Source organism: Lepidochelys olivacea (assembly GCF_965140295.1).
Source record: "Lepidochelys olivacea isolate rLepOli2 genome assembly, chromosome: 5".
NCBI classification, from domain to species: domain Eukaryota; kingdom Metazoa; phylum Chordata; order Testudines; family Cheloniidae; genus Lepidochelys; species Lepidochelys olivacea.
The window spans coordinates 124,014,408-124,039,083 of NC_140415.1; the positions used below are offsets into that span (position 1 = coordinate 124,014,408).

Here is a 24,676-nt window from a genome sequence, read left to right on the forward strand (position 1 = left end):
GTCTCAGTGATTAATCGGGGGTGGGGGGGGGGCAAAGGCCAGGCCCATCCTGTATTCCAGGCTCCAGCCCAGGGACCCTAATAGTATCAGCTGTGGTAGCTGACCTTTTAGAAACATGACACATACAATTCCCTGGGCTACTTCCCCACAGCAGCCCTCACTTCCTCAAGCTCCACTTCACCCTTACCTCAGGGCCTCCTTCCTTGTGCCTGATATGGTGTGTACTGCTCAGTCTCTCCAACAGCACAACTTCCTCCTACAGCTCCTGGCATCCACCCCCACCTGACTAACTGGGAGGCTTTTAACTAGTTTCAGCCAGTCCCTGATTGGCTTCAGGTGTCCCAATCAACCTAGCCTTCTCCCTGCCTTCTGTAAAGTTCTTAATTGGCCCCAGGTGTCTTAATTGACCTGGAGCAGCTGCCATTTAACTTATCCTGGTACCAGGGATTTGTTTAGCCTGGAGCTAATATATCTATCTCCCACTACTTTTCTATAGCCATCTGGCCTTGCCCTGTCACAAAAGAAAGAGGAAAATGTGCCGGGTGACATGTCAGAATAGATAACGTTATATTCCATGCATTCCGGACAGTTTACATTTTAAATTGAATTAGTTTAGAATTGTGCACTGTGATGCACTTAAAAGAAAATTACTTTTTGTGCTGCAACATGCTACCAATGAACCTTTTCCGGGAAGTGATAGATGGAACGACACATTTTTTAGACTGATTAAAATTTGCACTCGTCTTGCCGGAAGAAGTGTCTCTGAAGGATGCCCATAGCACACTCTGTTCTTCCTTGTACTAACTGATGGGACTGAGACAGCTGAAGAAAGGAAGTAGGACACTGGTTTGGAAAAAGAAAATGTGTGAGAGAATTTGAATTAAAATAAAGTGGTATGAGTCAAGATGAGGAATGAGCTCCTGTAGGAGATAAGTTTGAGCTAAAAACTGTCTAACTTCAAAGCAACCAGGAAAACCCACCTTTTCATTGTTGTTCCTACCAGGACTGATAATTACAGTGTGAGTCAATATCATGAGAATAGGCTCTTGTGGGATTTCAGGCATTTTCTGTATCCAGTTGGGCTGGTATTTTGCTACTTCCAGACTTAGCACAACCAGCAAGTGCAGAGGTTTATGGAAAAAAATTGAATTCATGCTTTTAAGATCAAAGATTTGTTTTTGTTCCTGTATGGGCTAAAATTTGAGTCTTTTTTTTTTTTAATGTAAGCAATTAGAGTTCCGCCTTCTTGAGTGTTTTTGCACCCATGTTTCAGTGCTGTGTGCTGCTACTTATCACTGATGAGTTCTGTTTGTCATGGATTATTACATTTGCAAACCGAAGGTGTGACCCACAGGAGTGATCTTCATGTGCTGGCCCTAGTCAATGACATGGCCAGGATTACAAAAAGGTTATAAAACCCTTGTAATGATGCTACCATGTACTGAGCACCCCCTCATGGACAGATGCCCCCCAGCATCACTCCCCTTTTGTGTTTCCTCTTTAAAGCCCTTTATGAGCTCTACGCATTTTCTCTTATGAACAAAAGTGCCCTTCACTTGGGGCTAGTTTAATGACCATAGACAGTCCCACATAGCTCTTAAAGTCTCAAAAATAATGTTCAGCATTGCACCCCAAGAGTTCACGCTTATCTCTGGCTCATCTGCCACCCACACAGAGGTCTTCTCCTGCCAGGACCTGTTCTTCATAGGGTCACCACTCCTTGCCCTCTGGCTCTAGCTTCCTTCCCCTACCACTGTCACCCCTACTCTGAGGGAGAAGGCAATCTATATAGTGCCTTCCTCCAGGGAACACCTCTTGATTGGCTAACCCTAACCTACTCCTACAGAGCTCCTGGTTGCAGGCCCTTAAAGGGAAAGTGTCCTGCGTGTTCTTCCCCCGCCCCTCCCAACTATTAGTCCCCCAGGACTGCTTCTTCTCTTCCACTACAAGGCCATTTCCTGGACTTTGGTTCATTTTGGTTTCCTGGAATGGAGTCTTCTGGCCACCTCTACTCTTATAGGGCCAGGTCAATAGCCACTTACTCCAGTGGCTGCTGTTACAGGCAAGAGTAATCTGAATTTTAAAAAAAAAGTTCACGAATGCTAAAAACAATCAAGAAATTCTAAAAGACCAGAAGCTTGGCATTCCTGCATTTGTATTAGGGATTTATTAAATAATTGAAGAGGTGCAAAACGGCTGGCATTAAAAGCTTCCCAAGTCAGGATCCTTTATAGGCACAGCAAGATACTATGCACCAGCATTTCTATTTTTCTAATCAGATTTGCACTGACAGGTGCTCTAATGTGACATCTACTTCTTGATGTTGTAGGCCGCTGAGTTACTCTTGAAGAGGATGTCACACTGAGCCAAGAAATTGTAACAAGCCTGTTATACTGTTGAGATGCAACATTTGATTAATGCTCAGTAGTAGCAGGATTGCAGTCTGATAGTTCTTAAAGGATTCTCTGCCTTATTGTATGTGGGTGAAAGTTACTCCATGATAGGTGTGGAGCGGAAAGAGAGGTAGATAACAGAAAATAAGATAACTTAACCTAAACCCTTTTCTCAACAAAAGTCTGAATATAGTAGAAACTATTTACTGCCTAATATCTAAGTAACAATTAATAAAAGCTAAAACTCAGATGAAAATGTGCATGTGCAGAGAGAGTTTATACTTTCATTTCCTTCTTAGTTTTCATAGTCGCTGGTTGGAAAAAGAAAAGCCAGTTTCATTTTGAAATTTCAAAATTGCTTCAAGAAAAGGAGGACTTGTGGCAGCTTAGAGACTAACAAATTTATTTGAGCATAAGCTTTCGTGAGCTACAGCTCACTTCATCGGTGCCACAAGTCTCTAAGGTGCCACAAATACTCCTTTTCTTTTTGCAAATACAGACTAACATGGCTGCTACTCTGAAAATTGCTTCAGTTACACTGATTTTTGAAAATGGATAATTTTCTGTCTTTCCAAAGTTCGCAAAATATATTTCAGTAATCCTCCCAAAAATGTGCTTTGTGAGGTATAGAAATAGAAGAGCCTAGGCTCTTGTGGCCTGTAATACTTTGGTTTAATTCTAATTGTTGGGTGCAGTGTACGGGGTGGTGGTGGTTGTGGTGGCAGCCTATGGTATTTAGGAGATCAGCTTAGATGATTTTCTGGTCTTACACTCAATGAACAGGATTTTAGCCATTTTTGAAGGGGGGGGGGGATCATAAACAGACTAAATATTTTAATTTCCAGTTTTCTCTGTGTGTGCATGCGTATTCTAAAGTTGAATTTTGTGAATAATATTTCTGAAAGTCCATTTTTTCAGTGAAAAAAGTTTGCAAATTTTTGATAGGCTCTAGTTTTCACTGTGTAATTATCTTTATTTAAACAGGCTATATGTATTATGAAGCGATAAGGAGATTTAGATTTGTTAGCCAGCAAAAATAGTAATGATAGCAATAGTGATGCTTTGGTAGTAATGACAAGTAAAGCAGGCAGAAAATATTTCACTGAATCCTCATGGTATCTCAAAAGGCATTTTAATTTTTTTTTAGATGTTATTACAGAATGGCATATGCCACCGATTACCATATCAAGATCTTGTTTTTATCCAAAATATTTGGTTTTCCATTAAATTAGGGGGGGAAGGGGTGTCAAATTTTTGCTACCCCCAACTCCCACGTTTAGACCAGATATAGATCTAGTCTAGTTTAAAAACATGTAAAACCCAATTGACAATTTCATCAAAATTTTTAATAAGAAAAGGGGAGGTTTAATGAAAGATTTCCCCCATATTTTCACCAGCTCTAGGCTCTCGATCGGAAACTTAATTCAAAACCAAATGGGGCACAGGGGCTCCTGGTGTGCCCTGAATGAATGTGTGAATCTGTTTTAAAAGTTCTGCAAGTCAACAGCTCACATCCAAGACTTACTAAAATCATCACTGTGACCTGTTTCAGAGTGAGAGCCGTGTTCGTCTGTGTCAGCAAAAATAATGAGGAGTCCTTGTGGCATCTTAGAGACTAACAAATTTATTTGGGCATAAACTTTCGTGGGCTAAAACCCACTTCATCAGATGCATGGAGTGGACCATGTGGCATTGTGACCTGTGGCATTCATAATCTTAAGGACTGAACCAAATATCACTTAGCGCTTGGAACTTTTCCTTTATACAAAAAAGAAAGGGAACAAAATTGGAGAAATATGTTTCTGGTATTGAGATCCATTTAATAGAAAAGGAGATAACTATACTTTTCATTGGAACTGGCAACTGAAGAGGCTATTAATGGGGAGAAATATGATTGGATTGAAAAAGGAAGAAAGATTAGATTAGAAAGAACCGAAAGTCAGATTAGAGAAACATACAGGCTGAGCTGGAAATGTAGTAGCTATCAGAACGCCTAAAGGCACACATGAGTTAATGTGTAACTGTGGCAAATAAAAGAGCAGGGAAGGTAAATTACACTGAAAGTGAATCAATGTTGGAAACAGCAAGAGTTGAAGCAAAAAAGCTATCATTAGGACACAAGCTGGGGACCATCTACTTGAGATAGCGGGCAGCAGCAGAATGAACACTGAAGGGTGATGAGAGCACAGGAATACAGATTAGTCACAACAGCCAGTCCAGAAGCAACAGCCATACATTGATGATGATGGGAATTACTTCACCAGAATGCAGGTTGGAATCCTAAGTCCCCAGCATGGGATATGCCTGAAAGTCAGAAAGCAATTAAAAAGGGGGTGGTGGGGAGGAGGGGAAACGATATTGAAACAAAACATTTTGCACTGAGGCTGGATATGTTTACAGGTGGTCTCATAAAAATTGAGATGAACCAAGACCAGCATGCAGGCAACTAAACTTGGGGTAAGTAGTGCTAGAATGATAATATGAAGCTCATTGAGCTTTTCTGATTAAGAATATAGTAGCTTGTACTTTGTGGAATGAGAAGAAGAAAAATCTCTTCTGTTTTTCTTTTTCCAGGACCAGTCTCTCACGATTAAATTCCTGACTAATACATATCCTTTCTTTCACACATATTTCACACATATTTCTTTCTTTCTTTGCTTTTCCATATGCAAGCTGCCAAAGTTCAGTTTTAGTTACAATGGTCTTTGGCATGTAGAGAAAAAGCAAACACTCCTATAAAAATGAGCTCAATTAAAGAGCACGAAGTGTATGTTCTCCTTTGCAGCAGGCTGCAGGTGAACTGAAACGTAAGTGGTAGGCCTTTTCTAAAGTGCCAGTCCATTTAAAGAGGCAGTTCTCAGAATGGGAATAGCTGTACTGGTCTAAGCACCTTTTATACCTATATAGCTGCGTCTACACTAGGGGGATAGTTGTGCTCTAACTATCCCAGTATAGTTAAATCTCTCTAACTTGTGTGTGTAGACAAGTTTTACGAAAGTTGGATGCCCAACACTAACTTCTTTAAGGTCCTTTGAAAATCCCAGCCATCAAGACTATGGCTAGGACTAGGTTAGGTTGACACAAGGCAGCTTACGTCAACCGAACTATGGAAATGTCTACACATAAATTTTGCTCCCGCCGACTTAATTGTCCTCCTACACTGACTTAATAACGCCACTTCCATGAGTGGTGTAGAGTCAAGGTTGATGTAGTTAGGTTGACATAGTGTCAGCATAGACACTGTGTTGCCTATGTCAACTGTTACTGGTTTTCAGGAGCCTTCCCACAATGCCCCACACTGACAATACAATCAATGTAAGACTCCTGGTGAGGACATGCACTATTGATACAATGAGCATGTGTAGACATGCACAAGTGGTGTAATTACTGCTGTGGTTGTATGCCAGTGTAAGTTAGGTTAATGTAATTTGGAAGTGTAGACGTGGCCTGAGTCTATGCTACAGAGCCTATGCCATTATAGCCCACTAACTAGAGATGCAGAGTGCAGAAGGAATAGTTTTGCCAGTGTGTAGAAACACCACCTCCCTGAACGACATTAACTACTGTGACAGAAGCTCTCTTTTGTCAGCATAGCTGTGTCTACGCTGGGAAGTTATCAGCATAGCTGTTTTGCCTGGAGATGTGGTTTTTCACACCTGCTTGATAGCTCTGCTGGTAAACATTTTAAGTGTAGACTGGGCCTAAGGTTGCTTGAACTTCTTTTATCCCTGAAAGAGACTCTGCTAAGTACTTTGATTTTGGTTTTACCGTGTTTGAAATACCTATTGAAGAGATGGGAAAATCTCTCTCTCTCTCTCTCTCTCCCTTCTATTTATATAACATATAATTTTATTCCTGTGTCTCAAGTGGAGCTCACAGCAACTGATGCATGTACCCAGCTCAAAGATATAGGCATTAATATACACAGAACTATGGCTGGTGGTAGTTCTCGTCTCCTGTAGAAATAGGAAAAGAAGACAAGCCATTCATTTTGAGGGTGGCCATATTAGAAAGACAGAAGCTGTTAGAATGTCTCAATTAATCCAATGAAGTGGTGCCATCCTTGCACGTAATTACTGCACCAACTCCAAGTCTGCTTCCTCTCTTAGCCTCTAGTCCGTTTTGTTTGTGCTACAGCATTTATCATTGACCTTCTCAGTGTAGTTTTTTTCTGATCCCAGAGTACAGTAGTCATTGTTAAAACATTTGCCTTTGCAAATAGACAATATTACTGCTCTATCCCTGTAGTTAGCAATGGTTAATTATTGCACGGGCATTTGCGAAGCTTTAATGACAACCATCATTGTATGATTGTTTTCACAGTTAATATTAAATCGCTGATCTTTACTAGTATTAAAAGAAATCAGCTTGTAATAATTTGCCTTTAGATTGGCATTAAATGAAAACAACGTCAGTGATATCTAGCTGAAAATTAGTCCCAGTCAATAATCTTGTTTTATTGACTGTTTGACAGCAATTTTCAAATAAATTATCTAAATAATTGTTTATATTATGTGCCCAGCTCTGTTTAGTTGCAGTAAGCTGGCACCAGAAGAAGTGACGTTTGTACAGTTGAGCTCAGAGAGAGAAAATGAAAGCATAAGGATTTTTTTCCCCAAATTCATTTGCATTTTGCTTATGATCAGGCCCTTAGGCTGCTATGATGGCTTTGTCACAGTTCCCTGAGGAAGGAGCAGTGCATATTTATGCTGTCCAGGAGCATATCTGATCTCTGGTTCCCTTCTTGTTGCAGAGGGACAAATAATCTACACTAGCCTTATACTTAACACAGATTACTTCCCCTTCCACACCGATCAACGGAATTAAAAGAAGAGCTCTGTTAGCTGTCAGCTGTAGAAACATTTGGTCTTGCCTACATGGAGAAATTGATTGGCATAGCTATTGCAGAATCAATGTTGCCATGTGGGGAGCTATTCCACAATAACTATGCTGCTCAATTTATCCATGTAGACAAACTTCAAGTTTTTACAAACCAACAGAGCAATATGGTCAAATGTGGAATACTAACCAGTCTCACTGCCACTGAAATCCAAGGCACAAATCGCCCATTGAAATCAGTGGAAGCAGGATTAGGTCAAAACTATATTAAAGAAATCCATAGTTTAAAAACAAAAAATAGAAACAACTAATACAGTAGAGTTAAGGATGTTATGACAAAATATGCATTGCTGTGTATGGGATATGTTATGTGTGCAGTGTCCATTTTGTGATGTCCTTATCTTGCTTTTAGCACTTGGATTTCATGTAGAGCGTGTATAAATAATGGATTTTTTTTTGGTTAATTGACAAATTCTGAGAAATGAAAACAAACAATTCAGGTTGAACCAAAATTGACAATTTTTGAAATTTTTGGCAAATTGTAAAGTCGGAAAGAAAAGCTTTCAGTCAGTCAATCAATCAATCCTTTTTATTCAACCAAAACCAACATGAAATGTTTTGGGTTTTGAGCATTTTTTTTAACTTCATAAAACAATTTTAAAATAAGTTTGAAGGACATTTCAAAACAAGCAAAAAATTGAAATTTCATTTTGAAAATGTTGATGTGAGGCAGACTATTTTAAAAATGTCTTGGTTTGTTGGGAAATAATTTGGTGCATTCGACCCCAATTTGCGAAATTGAATCTGCATTTTTCATGAGGAAAAAATGTTTCATCTGAAAAAAAATCATGCAGCTCTAATTTCATTGGTAATGTGATCAGTAAGCACAAATTTGTAAAAATTTCACAATGACTTAGGAGCCTAAGTAATTTAGCATGTTGCTTTGAATAGCCTCTGAAAAGAACTTTACATTTTTCAGAGAAAGACTGCTAATTTTGTTATTAACTCAGCTAGATTTCACTTGTGTAAACCTCATAGGAGAGCCCCCAAGGAATAAAAGCCTGTCCCTAGCTGTTGGTTTCTGTGGGAAAAGACAGAGTGGGACGGCTTAATTTACGTTTTGCTACTGCAATGGGGTGCATACACCCCACGCTGGGGAAGCTAGAAAGGGCTTAATAGATGGGTCAGCTATCTCTCCAGCTGCTAAAGGCTAGAACTCAGGCAGGAGAGGTTAGGAACTGCCCTGAAAGACTGCATAAGGGTATGTCTTTACCGGAGGGGGGAAAAGACCCACAGCAGCGCTTGTCAGAGCCTGGGTCAACTGACTTGGGCTTGTGGGGCTCACACTGTGAGGCTAAAAATAGCAATGTAGGCGCTCTGACCCCTAGCGAGTGGGGGTGGGTCAGGTCTCAGAGCCAGCGCTCCCGTCTGAGCCCAAATGTTGACACTATTTTGCAGCCCCATGGCACAAGCACAAGTCGGTTGACCAGGGCTCTGCGATTCACTGCTGTGCATCTTATTTTGCAGTGTAGACATACCCACAATAACAAACTGGGAGAAAGCTCTGTGGTGAGATGACATTCCAGAGAGACAGGACAGGAGACTGCGGCTCTGTGACTGACCTACAAACAGGCAAAGGTAGGAAGCAGCCCCGGAAGCCAGTGAGGGATTGTGAGGAGCAGACCCTAGCTGCCTATCACAATGGCCCTGGACTCAAACCCAGAGGAGAATGTTCCCCTACCATTATCCCCTGCAGGAGGGGAGATGTAAATTGTGGGAGTAAAGGGGCAAGGATGGCTGTACCTGGACAGAGACTGAAGGCCTCATATAGCATCATTGGACTTCAAGTTTTTGTTTGGCCTTTCTTGTTACCCTGGAAGGGTGAGGCTCCAAGTGACCTGGCTGGAGGGCTGAGCTATAGGTTACAGAGGGGTTGCTATACTGTGCCCAGCCCCCGGGGCACACCGTTACCCACCATTTCACCATGAAAGATTTGGCAACAGCTCGTTTAAGTTTGGAGTGTTGTACGCAATGATATTGCCCTAAAGTATAATTGCAAGCTCTCTACATTCTGATAATGAGGGCAAATGGAAGAAGGCATGTCTACAGTCTGCATCTTACTGCTGCATTCTTCTTCCCCTGGAAAGAGTTTACATATATGTCAATAAGGGGTTATAACACAGTCGAATTAATCATCTAACAGAGACACTCCCTGGAGTTTCATGCACATTGTGGTGGCTTGCCTCATACTACCCTCCCTGTGCAGGTCATAGAGAACACCAGTGGCTAGTTGATTAGAGTGGAGGTAGAAGGAAAAAAAGCAACCAGACCGAGGGGAAAAGCCCACAGAAGTGGAATCCTTATTGGTTCCAACCCTTGTTTCTTGTAAAAGAACTCACTATTTGACAATATGAGTATTCAAAACTCATGAGTCAGGTCTCCAAAAAATCTAAAAATTGTCTTAAAAATTGTCTGGTGTATCTATAAAAATAAAGAAACACTGGGTTCTTTTGTTTGCCTGCTGCTGTCTGCACCCTTAGAATGCACATGGGTCACTATTTCCAGGTTTTCTTTGCAAATATGAGAGCTAGACACTTTTATTTTTACATGAAAGCTGAGATTCTCAGGTATTCACATGATTCCAGATGTTGGGACTTTAAGGAAAACAGCAAATATTGTGAGTCCCACAATAAAATAAGCGTTGCAAACTCTTAAGTCAGTGATACTAATTGGTACTGAAAGAATGAGCCGGAATTATCCTGGCATTACCCCACTGGTGTGAGTGGAGTTACCCAGGGATAAATTTTGATCCACTTACGGTATCCTTTCCATAGCTGAGATTTCCAGGTAACTTTATTTTGAACCTTTCATGAGCAATAAATTCATTTAAATATATACTTTGCGGGCATGGACCTTACTCTCTACAGCCTGTGCTTTGACAGCTGTGAAGAGTGAGTGTAATGTGCTATAAAATCATGATTAATTACAGTCAGTCTGTGTTTGCTTTGCACTGGTTAAAAGACAACCTAAATGCAACTCACTGGAGTATCAGTGTCATGCCACACAATCTCTTTTGTATCTACAATTCTTTTTCTAGTCTGCTTTCAGTTTAATTTATTTCAAGTTTTCGCTTTCAAAGCGTAGTTGTCTGTCTTTATCATCCACCAGGAAAACCGATGATATTTTTCCTTTATTTTCTGACTGTCACCTTGAAATGCTTTGCTTGGTGACATGCATCTTCCTGCTAATAGTCCTGATGACACACTAATTTTCTATTCAACATTCATCTTGAAATGAATGTTGAAATCTATCGCATGGCATTTTGAAATCGTATTTTTCAAATTTTCTTCAATGAAATTTTCTTCAATGAAAAATCCAATCTGCCACATTTTATCCCTCTCATTTGTCTATTCCCAAAGGTCCTGAATCTTTCAATTTCTCACTAGTTGATTTTGATTTTGCATTGAACGCTCCTGTGTGCAATTCATTCTGATTCTAACTATTCATCCCTGAGATAGAAAGTGAATTGAATTGTAACCTTACCATCTGGTCTCTGTAAGGGGAGGGATAGCTCAGTGGTTTGAGTATTGGCCTCCTAAACCCAGGGTTGTGAGTTCAATCCTTGAGGGGGCCATTTAGGGATCGGGGCAAAAATTGGGGATTGGTCCTGTTTTGAGCAGGGGGTTGGACTAGATGACCTCCTGAGGTCCTTTCCTACCCTGATCTTCTATGATTCACAGCTGTACCACCCCAGGAGAAGTTCAGGAATCAGATTGTGACTGAGAGCTTGTCTATATGGGAAAGTAATTCTGGAATAAAATAGGATGTGAATTTAAAGTGCTATAGCTATTCTGGATTTGCTCCCTGTGTGGACACTCCTATTCTGAAATAAGATGTCCACGTGGGGAGCTGTTCCAGAATAGGTATAGCAGTAAAATTCCTCATGTACACAAGGCCTGAGTTTCAGGCTGATCTCCTCTTTCCCCTTTTTCCTAGTGTAGATTACTTCCTTCTTTGTACTGTCTGGCACATCGTGATGTGGGAGTGGAGCCATGGCTCCACCCACCTGTGTGGGCGGTGGAATAGCAACCCCATGGCAGCTGCATTCCTCCCATCCAGTGTCTGTAAGAGGGCTCCTTAGATCTACATTTTCACTTACACAGGCATGGCGCCCAGGTCTCATGATTGAGACCCTAATAGATAGATAAATACATTTAAAAATAAAACCCTTCAGGCATTTTTGCCTATAACTTCTGTAATAATTTGATGTATTAAATTGTAATCCTCTGTTCTCCTCATCTTTAATAGTTCTGTTATTTTTCCTTTGGCAAGGAAGTTGACACTCCCCATCCAACACAATATCACCTTACGATTTATTATCCTGCAACTTGCCTTCCTTTTCTTTGCAAATTATTGGAAAGGGTCTAAATTGCTAATTACCTTCTGTAGTATCATTAGAAAATATTTTCCAGCAATTTGAAACTTTTTTTGGAGGGGTACAATTATAACATCAAACTGAATTATGATTGACACCAAGTCAATCCAAGTCTACCGTATAAGGTGGGTAGAAAGTCGGGCTCAACGGGTAGTGATCAATGGCTCCATGTCTAGTTGGCAGCCGGTGTCAAGTGGAGTGCCCCAGGGGTCGGTCCTGGGGCCGATTTTGTTCAATATCTTCATAAATGATCTGGAGGATGGTGTGGATTGCACTCTCAGCAAATTTGCGGATGATACTAAACTGGGAGGAGTGGTAGATACGCTGGAGGGCAGGGATAGGGTACAGAGGGACCTAGACAAATTGGAGGATTGGGCCAAAAGAAATCTGATGAGGTTCAATAAGGATAAGTGCAGGGTCCTGCACTTAGGACGGAAGAACCCGATGCACAGCTACAGACTAGGGACCGAATGGCTAGGCAGCAGTTCTGCGGAAAAGGACCTAGGGGTGACAGTGGACGAGAAGCTGGATATGAGTCAGCAGTGTGCCCTTGTTGCCAAGAAGGCCAATGGCATTTTGGGATGTATAAGTAGGGGCATAGCGAGCAGATCAAGGGACGTGATCGTCCCCCTCTATTCGACATTTGTGAGGCCTCGTCTGGAGTACTATGTCCAGTTTTGGGCCCCACACTACAAGAAGGATGTGGATAAATTGGAGAGAGTCCAGCGAAGGGCAACAACAATGATTAGGGGTCTGGAACACATGACTTATGAGGAGAGGCTGAGGGAACTGGGATTGTTTAGTCTGCAGAAGAGAAGAATGAGGGGGGATTTGATAGCTGCTTTCAACTACCTGAGAGGTGGTTCCAGAGAGGATGGTTCTAGACTATTCTCAGTGGTGGAAGAGGACAGGACAAGGAGTAATGGTCTCAAGTTGCAGTGGGGGAGGTCTAGGTTGGATATTAGGAAAAACTTTTTCACTAGGAGGGTGGTGAAACACTGGAATGCGTTACCTAGGGAGGTGGTGGAATCTCCTTCCTTAGAAGTTTTTAAGGTCAGGCTTGACAAAGCCCTGGCTGGGATGATTTAATTGGGGATTGGTCCTGCTTTTGAGCAGGGGGTTGGACTAGGTGACTTCTTGAGGTCCCTTCCAACCCTGATATTCTATGATTCTATGATTCATCATGATGATGATACCTGTTTACTGCGTACAGATATCACAGTTAATATCCTGTTAATAGTGATATTTTATCAAACTCCCTATGTGCTTATTAAAGTTCTAATGCTATGGTCATCCAGTGTTTATATTCTCATCTGCCTGGATCTACTCCGATTGTGTCCTTTAGCAGGACACAAATTCTGAAGGTTATCCTGAGAGATCTGTGCTGGCTCCTCATATTCTTTGCTTCCCGTCTTCACCTTTTGGGGCATGGCTTGGAGGATTTTTTCCCGTCCTTGTTTGAATTTTAATGTTTGTGAGGTGGAGTGTCAAATGGATGTTTAGTATAAAGGCATTGGGCCAGACCCTCTATCCTGCAGGCTCCAGAGGAGATCTTGGCAATTACAGGCCCATAAGCCTCACATCAGTGCCAGGCAAATTGGTTGAAACTATAAAAGTGAACTGAATGATCGGACACACAGATAAATATGCTATGCTGGGGGAGAGTCAACATGGCTTTTGTAAAGGGAAACCATGTCTCCCCAGACTATTAGAATTCTTTGCGGGTGTTAATAAGCATGTGATCAAAGGGAATCCAATGGATATATTGTACTAGGACTTTCAGAAAACCTTTGACAGGGTCCCTCACATAAGGTTCTTAAGGAAAGTAAGCAGTCATGGGATAAGGGAAGGCTCTCTCATGGATCAGTAACTGATCAAAAGATTGTTTTTCCTATCAGTTTTCACAGTGGAGAGAGATCATAGCGGTGTCCCCCAAAAGGTGTGCACTGGGACCAGGACTGTTCAACATATTCAAAAATGATCTGGGAAAAGGTGTAAACAGGGAGGTGGCAAAATTTGCAGACAATACAAAACTACTCAAGATAGTAATTACTCAAGGTAGCAGCCTCAAGGCTGCTCCAACTTGGCTCAGGGGCTGAGCCATTTGCTAGTGGTCCATAGCGGTGAGGGCGTTTAAAAGTGGCAGAAGGCTCCCTACCCTCCCACCCCCACCCCAACCTCCTCTGGTGCTCTGGCACACTTAAGGACCTGGCCCACTAGCTTCATAATTTCCACTTCCCCAACGACTTGCAGGCTGTATAGAACTGGACAGCCACTAAAAGGTTACATCTTATTACTAGCTAAGAGTAAATTTATTTTGGTTCCCCCCCCACCTGAATAGAAATAAGGTTCTGCCTCGGGCCTGATCCCACTCTCTTTGAATTCAATGGGAGCTCTGCCCCTGATTTTTAGCAGGCTTTACCCCAAAAAGCTTATGGTTTAAATAGACAGTAGTGGGAGGGAGACAGAACCACCGAGGCAAAATGACTTGCCCAAGGTCACCCAGCAGGCTAGCAGCAGAGCTGAGTTTAGAACCCAGGTCTGCTGGGACTTTGGCCTACTGTCCTTTCCATGCTGCCTTTCTCATGAACTAAAAGCCCCCCTCCAGCTCCCTCCAAGGACAGCAGACTGACAGACTCCTTCCCATCTCCAGAAAGCCAACCTATGTGGTGGTCCCATTCACCATACAGTCCTATTGCTGTCAGTCTTGTCCTTCCTCACCCCATCCCATCCCTATGATTTGGCACCACCATTTGTCCTTTCAGGTGTAACGTTTAGGCTGTAAGTTCTTCAGCATATAGATCGTGTCCTCCCACTTCTGCTGTGATATATATCAAACACTTCTCCTTTCGTCAGTGGTGTGCATCCTCATCAGGAGGGCTTCCACTGACTGAAGGGGGTGGGGAGTGGCGGTGGGGTGGGGGGGTTAAAGCCAGGTCTCTCAGCTCCACGCAGCTCCCCACTGGGAGCCCAGCTGCCCCTTGAGGCTTCTTACCTGCCTGCTCCCACCCAGAAGCTAAGGCATGTGGTCCGAGGGGTTTCCCTGGAGACTGATTGCAAATACAGAGGCTGGGAAATTGATATGGTTGCTGCTGTGTCTTTATGAAAAAGGAATCAGAAAAAACAAGCAGAGAGCATGATAAGCAGTGTGAATGGCCTTCTGAGGAAACCATGAGAGAGAGCTACTTTTGGGCAGAGTACTGGTTGGAAAGGGGGCTTGAAAATTATGAGCAAGGAAACTGCCTCTGCTGGTTGGCCCTTACTGCGTCCAGGGAAATAGACCGGTGTGTACATTCTTTGTAAATAAACAGAGTCACAACAAAGCAATGTCTGACTCCATCATCGATTTCTCCTCCAAAGGGAAATAACCCAGCAAGGCCATGAATATGGGTTAACTGCTCAGGCCAAGGGCCAACAACATGTTGCACCGCTACAGACTAGGGACCGAATGGCTCGGCAGCAGTTCTGCGGAAAAGGACCTAGGAGTGACAGTGGACGAGAAGGTGGATATGAGTCAGCAGTGTGCCCTTGTTGCCAAGAAGGCCAATGGCATTTTGGGATGTATAAGTAGGGGCATAGCGAGCAGATCGAGGGACATGATCGTCCCCCTCTATTCGGCATTGGTGAGGCCTCATCTGGAGTACTGTATCCAGTTTTGGGCCCCACACTACACGAAGGATGTGGATAAATTGGAGAGAGTCCAGCGAAGGGCAACAAAAATGATTAGGGGTCTAGAACACATGACTTATGAGGAGAGGCTGAGGGAACTGGGATTCTTTAGTCTGCAGAAGAGAAGAATGAAGGGGGATTTGATAGCTGCTTTCAACTACCTGAGAGGTGGTTCCAAAGAGGATGGTTCTAGACTATTCTCAGTGGTAGAAGAGGACAGGACAAGGAGTAGTGGTCTCAAGTTGCAGTGGGGGAGGTTTAGGTTGGATATTAGGAAAAACTTTTTCACTAGGAGGGTGGTGAAACACTGGAATGCGTTACCTAGGGAGGTGGTAGAATCTCCTTCCTTAGAAGTCTTTAAGGTCAGGCTTGACAAAGCCCTGGCTGGGATGATTTAATTGGGGATTTGTCCTGCTTTGAGCAGGGGGTTGGACTAGATGACCTCCTGAGGTCCCTTCCAACCCTGATATTCTATGATTCTATGATTCTTGCCTCCTTTTGAAGCGCTATATGGCTAATTTACAACGCTTCAGGACTAATGCCCAGAAGAGTAGTGTGTTCTTCAGAAGTATCTGCAGTGAGAGATTTCACTGTTCTGATTACTAGATGATATGCCTTCTGCTTCCATTATTTATGAACTATTTAATCTGTCTTGTGCTTGCATAACTGCTCATCAGGGACTTTCAGATAATGTTGCAATGATTAGTAATCATAATCGCGCAGGGGAGACATACATCCACAAAGCACTAGGAAGAGGCTGTGCTTGACCTTTTCACTTTAACAGGAAGGGGACTGAGCACTAGACTGCAGTAGCTATACAGCACTTTGTTAGAGATTGGGATTCACGGGAGAAGGGCTTGAACCTAACCCTGCATCCATATGTCCCCAGGCTCTCTATTAAGAGCTTGAACTTTGCCATTTGGGCCCATGTCTACATCATGATTTTGTCACAGTTCACAGCATAGCTGCACCTCTCCATGTGCACCCCAAAGAAGGAACTAAAATTCCATCTCAACTCCTTCTCCAGCAATAAATGACTAGCCACCTATGCTGGCTCAGCTGTACTGGCCAGAGAAGAGAGGAATGATAGGGCCAGGACTTTGGCCACTCCCTGCCCACCTGCTCCAAAGAAGGAGTTGAATGAATGTGTAGTCCTACTTGCTTCCAAGTGCATGGTCTCAAGTTCCAGATAGCCTGTACGGAGGGTTCTGAATCACCTGCACAGATGGCTAGTCTAAGTCACAGTCTGGCTCCTCATGTTTACTAAGGGTCATAGGCCTAGCTCCCCTCAATGGAAGGAGGAGACCTGTGGGGGACGGACAGCAGCATACAATCCCCCTAGAGTTTGCAGAGGTGACACACGCTTTTTGCATATATGAAGGATAACCCAAGCTTATTTGATATCCGAGATTTTCATGTGCAAGGATGGAAGAGAGTGTGAACATGGCACAGACTAGGTCACATGGATCCAAAAAACAGATGTGACATACCCATCACATCACTAGCATGTCTACAACAAAACAATAAAACGTTGTCCCCCTCTTGTATTTTGGATATACTGTTTGTACTAAAAGTCTGACTCAACCGTCATTCAACTCAGTGGAAAGCCGCCGATTGACTTAAATGAGCTGTGGATCCGGCCCAAATATTGTAGCTGTTTCACTGAGGCCAGAAGTATGAAAATCAAAAGGAAACACCATATTTAGTGTGGTTGAGCAGCTAGGTCTCATGAGTCCTAGTCCAGCGTTCCGGGTTCTAGTCCTAGTCCCAATTCTGCCACTGGCGTGCTGGGTGACCTTGGGCATGGAATCATAGTCTTTAAGGTCAGAAGGGACCATTATGATCACCTAGTCTGACCTCCTGCACAGCGCAGGCCACGTAATCTCTCCCACCCACTCCTGTAACAAACACCTAACCTGTGTCTGAGCTATTGAAGTCCTCAAATCGTGGTTTAAAGACTTCAAGGTGCAGCGAATCCTCCATCAAGTGATCCGTGCCCCATGCTGCAGAGGAAGGCGAAAAACCCTCAGGGCCTCGGCCAATCTGCCCTGGAGGAAAATTCCTTCCCGACCCCAAATATGGCGATCAGCTAAACCCTGAGCATGCGGGCAAGACTCACCAGCCAGACACCCAGGAAAGAATTCTTTGCAGTAACTCAGATCCCACCCCATCTAACATCCCATCACAGGCCATTGGGCATATCTACCACTAATAGTCAAAGATCAATTAATTGACAAAATTAGGCTATCCCATTATATCATCTCCTCCATAAACTTACCAAGCTTAGTCTTGAAGCCAGATATGTCTTTTGCCCCCACTGCTTCCCTTGGAAGGCTGTTCCAGAAATTTACTCCTCTGATGGTTAGAAACCTTCATCTAATTTCGAATCTAAGCTTCCTGATGGCCAGTTTATATCCATTTGTTCTTGTGTCCACATAGGTACTGAGCTTAAATAATTCTTCTCCCTCCATGGTATTTATCCCTCTGATATGTTTATAGATAGCAATGATATCTCCTCTCAGCCTTCTTTTGTTTAGGCTAAACAAGCCAAGCTCTTTGAGTCTCCTTTCATAAGACAGATTTTCCATTCCTCGGATCATCCTAGTAGCCCTTCGCTGTACCTGTTCCAGTTTGAATCCATCTTTCTTAAACATGGGAGACCAGAACTGCACACAATATTCCAGATAAGGTCTCACCAGTGCCTTGTGATAATGGTACTAACACCTCCTTATCTCTACTGGAAATACCTCGCCTGATGAATCCCAAGACCTCATTTGCTTTTTTCATGGCCATATCACATTGGCGGCTCATAGTCATCCTGTGATCAACCAATACTCTGAGGTCCTGCTCCTCCTCTGTTACTTCCAAGTGATGCGTCCCCAGTTTATAACAGAAATTCTTGTTATTAATCCCTAAATACATGACCTTGCACTTTTCACTATTAAATTTCATCCTATTACGATTACTCCAGTTTACAAGGTCATCCAGATCCTTCTGTGTGATATCCCGGTCCTTCTCTGTATTGACAATACCTCCCAGCTTCGTGTCATCCACAAACTTTCTTAGTACATTCCCGCTTTTTGTGCCAAGGTCAGTAATAAAAAGATTAAATAAGATTGGTCCCAAAACCGATCCTTGAGGAACTCCACTAGTAACCTCCTTCCAGCCTGACAGTTCACCTTTCAGTGTGACCCGCTGTAGTCTCCCCTTTAACCAGTTCCTTATCCACCTTTCAGTTTTCATATTGATTCCCATCTTTTCCAATTTAGCTAATAATTCTCCATGTGGAACCGTATCAAATGCCTTACTGAAATTGAGGTAAATTAGATCCACTGCGTTCCCTTTGTCTAAAAAATCTGTTACCTTCTCAAAGAAGGAGATCAGGTTGACATGATCTACCTTTTGTAAAGCCATGTTGTATTTTGTCCCAGTAACCATTGACCTCAATGTCCATAACTACTTTCTCGTTCAAAAATTTTTCCAAGACCTTGCATCCTACAGATGTCAAACTAACAGGCCTGTAGTTACCTGGATCACTTTTTTTACCTTTCGTAAAAATAGAAAATATGTTAGCAATTCTCCAGTCATACAGTACAACCCCTGAATTTACAGATTGATTAAAAATTCTTGCTAATGGGCTTGCAATTTCTTGTGCCAGTTCCTTTAATATTCTTGGATGAAGATTATCTGGGCCCCCCAATTTAGTCCCATTAAGCTGTTCGAGTTTAGCTCCTACCTCGGATGTGGTAACATCTACCTCCATATCCTCATTCCCATTTGTCGTCCTACCATTATCCCTAAGCTCCTCATTAGCCTCATTAAAGACTGAGGCAAAATATTTGTTTAGATATTGGGCCATGCCTAGATTATCCTTAACCTCCACTCCATCCTCAGTGTTAAGTGGTCCCACTTCTTCTTTCTTTGTTTTCTTCTTATTTATATGGCTATAGAACCTTTTACTCTTGCTTTTAATTTCCTTTGCAAAGTCCATCTCTACATGGCTTTTGGCCTTTCTCACTTTATCCCTACATGTTCTAACCTCAGTAAGGTAGCTTTCCTTGCTAATCCTTCCCATCTTGCACTCCTTGTAGGCTTTCTGCTTTTTCTTAATCACCTCTGTGAGAAGCTTGCTCATCCAGCTTGGTTTACAACTCCTCCCTATGAATTTTTTCCCCTTTCTTGGGATGCAGGCTTTTGACAGTTTCTGCAACTTTGACTTGAAGTAATTCCAGGCCTCCTCCGCCTTTAGATCTACAAGTTTTTCAGTCCAATCCACTTCCCTAACTAATTTCCCTAATTTTTTTAAAGTTAGCCTTTTTGAAATCAAAAACCCTAGTCACAGATCTATTTTTGTATATCCTTCCATTTAGTTTGAACTGAATTAGCTCATGATCGCTTGAACCAAGGTTGTCCCCTACAACCATTTCTTCTATGAGGTCCTCACTGCTCACCAAAACTAAATCTAAAATGGCATCCCCTCTTGTCGGTTCAGCAACTACTTGGTGAAGGAATCCATCAGCTATTGTATCCAGGAAACTCTGAGCCCTATTATTATTACTAACACTTGTCCTCCAGTCTATATCTGGGAATTTAAAGTCTCGCATGATCACACAATTCCCATTATATTTACTTCTTTAAAAACACTAAAGAGGTCTCTATCCATATCCAAACCAGATCCCTGCGGTCTATAGCACAGACAGACTGTGTCTTATCCATTCCATCGCTTCTTATGTCTTTACAGTCTACCTGTCACTTCACCCCTCTGACTCCATTGCCACAGCTATAAAATGGGGCTAATGATACTGACCCCTTTGTAAAGCATTGATGAAAAGAGCTAGGCATTATATCTTATGTACACACAGAGGGTTTTTCTGAGTATATTCATGGAGATGCCTACCCCTTAAATCTTGAAATTTTGGTGGTCTGAGGAAAATGTCAGGTTTCAGAGTAGCAGCCGTGTTAGTCCGTATTCGCAAAAAGAAAAGGAGGACTTGTGGCACCTTAGAGACTAACAAATTTATTTGAGCATAAGTTGTAGCTCACAAAAGCGTATGCTCAAATAAATTGGTTAGTCTCTAAAGTGGCACAAGTCCTCCTTTTCTTTTTTGAGGAAAATGTGTAAATTTGCCAAAGCATTGTATCTTCAACAAGAGTCCAAATTCTTTTTTTATTGGAATAATTGAGAAATTAAGAAAGCACTGGGTCTTTTGGCAGTAAAATAGGTGAAAATACACATAGCTATCGAATCCATTTTATCTATTGATCTATCTAATCAGCTGCACATCTCAGAAATATGCTTGACATCAATTATTTTTATTCTGCAAGAGCTTTTCACTTGACTGGGACTCTGTTTATGCCCCTTTTAGGATGGAAGAGCTTGACTTGGTAGTAGTTTTCACTAGCAATGCCCCCTTTGGATTAACCCCATGTCCGTTTTTGATACATCATCATATTCCACATCCAAGAGGAAGAATGAAATGAATGATAATGAGTGAGAATTCTGTGGTTTCCCGGTGACGTTTAATTCGCCTTGTACCACTAACATACTTCACTTAAGTGACTTACCTCAGGTCCAGCCTCACCTCTTGCAGTGGTATTTATTCCTTTGCTGTTAGCTAATGAGTCAGTGGTGTAGTTCATACTATTTTTGTATAATCTAATTTTAAAAGCTGACAACTTTCAGTCCTAGAGACTGAGGCTTCTGCTCTGAGTTTTCTTGTGTCAAAGAGAGATGTCAAATCCTAGAGCTTCAATTGTTTTTTTTTTTTAATGGGACTGAGGATTAATTTAAACCATTCAAATAATCTCACTTGTGATTTACATAAATTTAAGCATTGTCTTTTATAAAAAAAGGATGTGTAGTTGTCAGTAAAATTATGAAATGCTCTCAAATAAATCATGCATGTGGCCTAATTAGCTTCATATTTCATCATGTGGTGACGTGATATACGCCCTGTAAAATAATTTACTAACTAATCCTTTTCTATAACAGTTTGTGTTGACATTTAGAATAACCAGGGAAGATTCCTAATAACGTCTTAAAATCTTGTTAAAGGCTTGTTAAGGTAATGTATCTAGAATTCTGGTTAGCTTTCCTTATTTCACTCAAAACCAATGAATTAACAATCATGATATTAGAAAGACTGAGGAAAAGCACATGATATTGTTGTAGCTCCACTTTTTTAATGTTTTTGGGCCAGATTGTTAAATGTATTTAGATGCCTAAAGATGCAGATAGGTACCTAGCCTCAGATGCTTAAAGGTACCTTGGTGCCTACCTCCCATTGAAATCCATGAGAGTTAGATGCTTTTGAGAAATCCCACGCTGTGCCTTTCTGCAAATTCAAGCACCTAAATACATTTAAAAACCTGGCTCCTCTTTCTCTTTAGAAGCTTAGTGCTTGAGATCCTTTTTGAACATCTGTGCTCTAGTGGTACTCCAACTCTAAGGCCTGGTCTACACTAAAAATTTACCAGTTATGTTGCTCGGGGGTGTGTGTGAAAAATCCACACCCCTGAGTGTCATAGTTAAGCCAACCTAAGTCCCTGTGTAGGTAGGTTGTGTGTAGAATTCTTCCATAACCTACCCACTGCCTTTCGCAGAGGTGGATTACCTATGCTGACGGGAGAACTGCTCCCGTTGGTGTGTTGGTAGTGTCTAAGGTAGAACAGCTTCAGCGTAGCACTTCACGTATAGACAAGCCCTAAGCTCCCATCCTGCGTTCATCCCCACACTGGTCTCCTCTGCAAAAGGGCAGGATCTGGACATCATTACCATTCTGAATTATTACACTAACGTCCAACCTAGACCTCCCCCACTGCAATTTGAGATCACTGCTCCTCGTTCTGTCATCTGCCACCACTGAGAACGGCCAAGCTCCATCCTCTTTGGAACCACCACCCCCTGCTTCAGGTAGTTGAAGGCTGCTATCAAATCCCCCCTCACTCTTCTTTTCTGCAGACTAAACAAGCCCAGTTCCCTCAGCCTTTCCTCATAAGTCATGTGTCCCAGCCCCCTGATCATTTCCTTTGCCCTCCACTGGACTTTTTCCAATTTGTCCACATCCTTTCTGTAGTGGGGCGGGGAGCAAAACTGGATGTAATACTCCAGATAGGCAAGAAGTCAGAGTTAGTTACCAAAAGAAAATATAAGCACACAGTCTAAATTCTCAAGCCAATTAGCCCTGGTCTACACTACAGGTCTAGGTCGAATTTAGCAGCATTAGATTGATTTAACCCTGCACCCGTCCACACGATGAAGCCATTTTTGTTGATTTAAAGGGCTCTTAAAATGGATTTCTGTACTCCTCCCCGGCGAGGGGATTAGCACTGAAATCGACATCGCCGGGTCGAATTTGGGGTAGTATGGATGCAATTCGACGGTATTGGCCTCCCAGAGTGCTATCCCAGAGTGCTCCGTTGTGACCGGTCTGGACAGCACTTTGAAGGCCGATGCACTAGCCAGCTCCACAGGAAAAGCCCCGGGAACTTTCGAATTTCATTTCCTGTTTGGTCAGCGTGGTGAACTCAGTAGCACGGGTGACCATGCAGTCCCCCCAGAATCATAGAGCGTAGACTGTTTCTGCGCTCCCCCATCATCTCCGTCCCTGAGGTTATCGCAGATTAGAAGGCGAAAAAACTGCACTCGTGATGACATGTTTTCCGAGCTCATGCAGTCCTCCCGCACTGATAGGGCCCTAGCGCCCAGCTCTGAAGGCAGAGCTGCTGTCAGCAGCAGCGCAGAAGGAAGGATGGCCTAGTAAGGTGTTGCCATCCTTAATTCTGCGCTGTTGCCTGCAGAACTGGGCCCTCAGGCAGCAGCCGCCACACTCCGGCCACCCAGCTCTGAAGGCAGCAGCGCAGAAGAGACAACAGCAAGGAAAGTATCCTCAAAGGTTAAAGGAGAAAGAAGGAGGAGGGAGAAAATTCTAACAACCTTGTATGTACTTGAAAAGGTATGTCCCCTCTCAGTCTTCTCTTCCCCAGACTAAACAAACCCATTTTTTTCAATCTTCCCTCCTCGGTCATGATTTTCTAGACCTTTAATCCAGCTGCCCAGCTCTGAAGGCAGCATCACCACCCGCAGCAGTGTAGAAGTAAGGGTTGAAGTCCCAGGACCACCCCCACAATAACCTTGCGACACTCCCCCTCCCACACACAACTGCCTTTTGGGTCAGGACCCCTACAATTACAACACTGTGAAATTTCAGATTTAAATAGATGAATTCATGAAATTTACAATTTAAAAAAAATCCTATGACCGTGAAATTGACCAAAATGGACCGTGAATTTGGTAGGGCCCTAATGATGGCATAGAGAGTGCACTGATAAAGTTTGTGGACCCGGACTGGTGGGTAGTGATTGATCTATCGGGGATCGATTTATCGCGTCTAGAGTAGACATGATAAATCGATCCCTGATCGCTCTGCCATCGACTCCGGAACTCCACCAGGGCGAGAGGCGGAAGCAGAGTCGAGGGGGGAGTGGCAGCCATTGATCCCGTGCTGCGAGGATGCAAAGTAAGTGATTTAAGTCGATCTAAGATACGTTGACTTCAGCTACGCTATTCTCATAGCTGAAGTTGCATATCTTAGATCGATCCCCCCCACTAGTGTAGACCAGGACTTAGAAAGGAACAATCGGTTGCAAACATACAAAATGGGAAATGACTGCTGAGGAAGGAGTACTGTGGAAAGGGATCTGGGGGGGTCATAGTGGATCACAAGCTAAATATGAGACAACAGTATAACACTCTTGCAAAAAAGCAAACATCTTTCTAGGATGTGTTAGCAAGAGTGTTGTAAGCAAGACACGAGAAGTAATTCTTCTGCTCTACTCCGCTGATTAGGCCTCAACTAGAGTATTGTGTCCAATTGTGGGCGCCATATTTCAGGAAAGATGTGGACAAATTGGAGAAAGTCCAGAGAAGAGCCCCCAAAGTTTTCCAGGCTCCTGGTTCCATGGAAGGGCCCTTGGAAGCCCTGGCATTGTGGGGCTGTCTTTGCGTTGCAGACCCTGGGTCTCCAGACATGACCGGACTGCCCAGGAAACCCTGGGTCTCCAGCAGGTAAGCTGGCAGGGAACCAGACAGTTTTCTGATGGAAACCTAACTGGCAACAAATTGAATTTCTTATTGAAAAATGATATTGGGAGAGAATAATGTAAACTATTTCAGGAGAGTTTATATTGTGGATGGGATGGGTTAAACCTTCCTAAAGGTACATTGCAACTTGATCACAAACCTGCTGTGCAGAAAATGTGATAGAGTGCAGCATTTGAAAATGATGAAAAGCATATTAAATTCAAATTGATTGCTGCCATTGATCGAGTCCAGCTCCGC

General features: G+C 42.7%; 1 long non-coding RNA gene across 1 annotated transcript in view; it reads left to right on the forward strand.

The window, feature by feature from the left end:
* The first annotated feature begins 4,488 nt into the window (after positions 1 to 4,488).
* Positions 4,489 to 24,676, forward strand: part of LOC311520570 — a 39,718-nt gene continuing 19,530 nt past the window's right edge. Inside the window, exons 1-3 of the long non-coding RNA XR_014711644.1 lie at positions 4,489 to 4,664; positions 4,794 to 4,850; positions 8,760 to 8,870. This is a non-coding gene — a long non-coding RNA (uncharacterized lncRNA). The remainder of the gene's footprint in view (positions 4,665 to 4,793; positions 4,851 to 8,759; positions 8,871 to 24,676) is intronic.